This window comes from Solanum pennellii, chromosome 6 (genome assembly GCF_001406875.1).
Source record: "Solanum pennellii chromosome 6, SPENNV200".
Taxonomy (NCBI): domain Eukaryota; kingdom Viridiplantae; phylum Streptophyta; class Magnoliopsida; order Solanales; family Solanaceae; genus Solanum; species Solanum pennellii.
The window spans coordinates 55,902,855-55,906,386 of NC_028642.1; positions in this window are offsets into that span (position 1 = coordinate 55,902,855).

Here is a 3,532-nt window from a genome sequence, read left to right on the forward strand (position 1 = left end):
GCAATTAAAAAAGACAAACCAAAACTTTTTGATGCAATGAGAAAAGTTACAAATAAAATTTAACTAGATTTAAATTTTAAGAAAACACAGAAATAATAAAATCATATTTCACTGAATTTTCTTACATATATTTGTACTTTAAAAATTATTAATTTATAATATTAATGGGACCATATATTTATTTGAGGGTCTTTTGAAAATATATTATATTATTATCTTATCGAAAATGAGTTTTTTTTTTTAATTGGCCTAAGTTGGGACTGAAAGCAATTATTAGCTTAGAGAGATTATCAATTGATCGAGCATTAATTTTGGTGAGGTTTTACAGTATAGCTACAATGAGTAATTAAATATAAATTTGCTTAATCGCGTATTTTTCCAAGAAAAACTACACAACTAAGCTAACATCTAATAGTTAACTACAATTTAATCTAATCATTAAAACAGTTATAATTGACTAAAATGGTTATATGGTGGGTCCTGCATTATGTATTAAAATGTGTGAATTCTTTATCGGCAAAAGGTCTGAAATTTTTTTCAATTTTGTCCGAAATTTATGTTACGATATCAAACTTTATGAAGGACATTTTATCCTCCTCCTCTCCCTACACTATTTAATTATGTATTTTAAAGGTATATGTGCCCACATGAATACGTTACTATTTATAATGATGCAATATTTATCAAGTCACTATTAAATAGTGCACGGAGGTAAAAGCCGAAGTTCAGAATTGTTACAACAATTTCGGTTAAATTTTGGATATATTTCAAACATTTTCCTCTTCTTTTCATCCTTCATACAAATCGAAACACACTCTCTTTTATCATACCCACTAATCTATCTTAAAAATATCTCACTTACATTAAATAACTTAACGAAATTATAATTCAGATTTTGAAAAATTCATTCATCCAATTTACAAATTTTGAAAACTACAGCCACACAATCCAATATTGTATAATTATACAACTATATATATATATATATATATATTATATTTAAACTATGTTTTATTTATATAATATTTCATGATTTTAAGACACATACAAATATATTTTATATACTTCAAATACAAGTACGATATATGTAACAACTTGTTTGATTTATACCACTCAATTTATACAAAAGCTATAATATATAATTTATTCATAAACATATACAAATGACTATACATCATATTAGTTATACAAATTGATATACTTAGTAAAAAAATTTTTTGTAAACTCGATTGAATTATATATATATATACCATTGTTATATACAAAGAGTCATATTTTTCTTGTCAAGAAGAAGAAATAGTCTAAGAAATTTTAATTAGATACAATAAATGAATTAACAGATTGATTTCCTTTTTTGTAATTGAAATTACCGTATCATCTAAAGGAACTTAATAAATAATTCGTGTAATCAATAAAAAAAAAATTCAAATTATACAAACATAAACTGATTATATCCATTTAAACTATGGCTAGACTATATAGGAAACTCTCGACAAAGAGCCTATTATGTTTATTATCCTAGATATTTATGAAATTTTCCCAACATGGTATTACTAAAATTAGGCGTAGATAGCTTGACTTGATGGATTCGACTTGATAGTTCGAAAGTAAGGCCCGAATAGATTAACATGATATATTTAATGTAAAAAATTTACGGGGCGAACTATGTTGATCATGTCATTTAATTTGTGCCTGTTTTTAATAAAAGAAAGTTTGCACATTTAATTATAAATGTATTGTTTGAAGTTAGGCATCACATGACCGAAGTTCAATCATTTAGGATTCACTTTTTTAACAAAGTTCATACGCTTATAACTGAAATTGAAGCAAAAATTGTCGAACCGACATTATTAAACTTCAACTATTTAGAACTATATACATAATATAAAAAGTTAAATTTCGTTATTATTGACTTTACAATTAATTTTTGAAGTTGTATTAACGTGTTTATACATGTAAAAAGTAAATATAAGTTAAATGACATATTAGGGAATTTTATCAAAACAGCAATATGTTAGTATTTTTTGTGACACAGTAACAATATTTCAATNACAAACTTTATCTGTATGTATTTTTCTGTTCTAAGCTTGTATATAGTTATAATATGAATTCAAATGTAACAAATTTTATTTTTTTGTGTAAACGTCCTATTTTAAATTTAAGAAATAAAATATTAATTTTACATCAAATTATTAATATTATTATTATTATTATTATTATTATTATTATTATTATTATTATTATTATTATTATTATTATTATCTCTAATGCTCCGAAATAAGTAACATATTAAAAAATATATAATTATTTCTTTCATCCCAAAACAAATGATATATGAATAAAAATAAAATCTTAAAGAATATTCTTGAAACTCCTGAAAATTCTATAAATTTTTTAGTTGTGACAAAGTTTTCTTCTCTTTGATAAAAGAGATTTCTTTAATATAAGAATTCTTTGTGTAGTTTGGATTGATATTTTTTATTTTCTTTGTTGAATTTATGCGACCTAATAGACTTATCATAATGATAGGAGAAATTAATTTTTGAAACATTATTTTGGGGATTTTGAATAAACAGTCACAAAGGAAATAGGGAATTTTATCAAAACAGCAATATGTTAGTATTTTTTGTGACACAGTAACAATATTTCAATATTTAGTAATACTAGCATGTTTTAATTATTTTAGATTATGAATACCGTATTTTTTCTTTTAATATGGTATGTATATTTATAAAAAAAAATTACAGAAAAGATGGAAATTAAAACATAAAAAAGGTAAGTAGCATTAATAATCCTTCAGTTACTTTTTAAAAGCTGTATTTTTGTCATATATTAATTTGAACGTTTTTTTTTTCTTCACTGTTCTTCATTATTATGCACCAATTAGTAATCCAATACGGAAATTATGCACCAATGGGATTAGTAATCCCATACGGAAATCACTGTTCTTCATTATTATGCACCAATTGTTAAAGAAGCTTTATTATACAAATCGAATTATTCCAATATAATCAAATACGGAAATTATTTTAAAGCGTAAATTTTCGAATCCCACAACAACAATTTATTCCTTTCGGTTTTATTCATACTTTGGAGATCAGGTATCTTTTTTAAATTTTTAAATATGAATACGTTAAATGTTTGTATGATTTGAATTTTTTTCTTTAAGTTCATGGTATGTTGCGTTTATATCAATATAAAAAATCTGATTTTCATTTTTTTTCCTGCAAATTTGCTGCTTTATGGGTGATTTTATTTTAAAAGTTGTAGTATTTTTTTTCTTCTGAAAATCGCTGATTTGTTAACAATTTGCTAACTAGTATTATATGTCTCCAAGTTATATGTTAGCAAATTGCTATGTTGATTACAGTACGAATTCGTTAGCAAATTGATATGTTGATTATATAGAATTTGTTATTGTAGCCATGGGAAGCATTAGTTTACTGGTCATGCATTCTGGGAGGTGGAACAATGAAAATTGCTATGTTGATTACAGTACCGAAGCAATTGTGTTAAAAGAGCATGCGACATT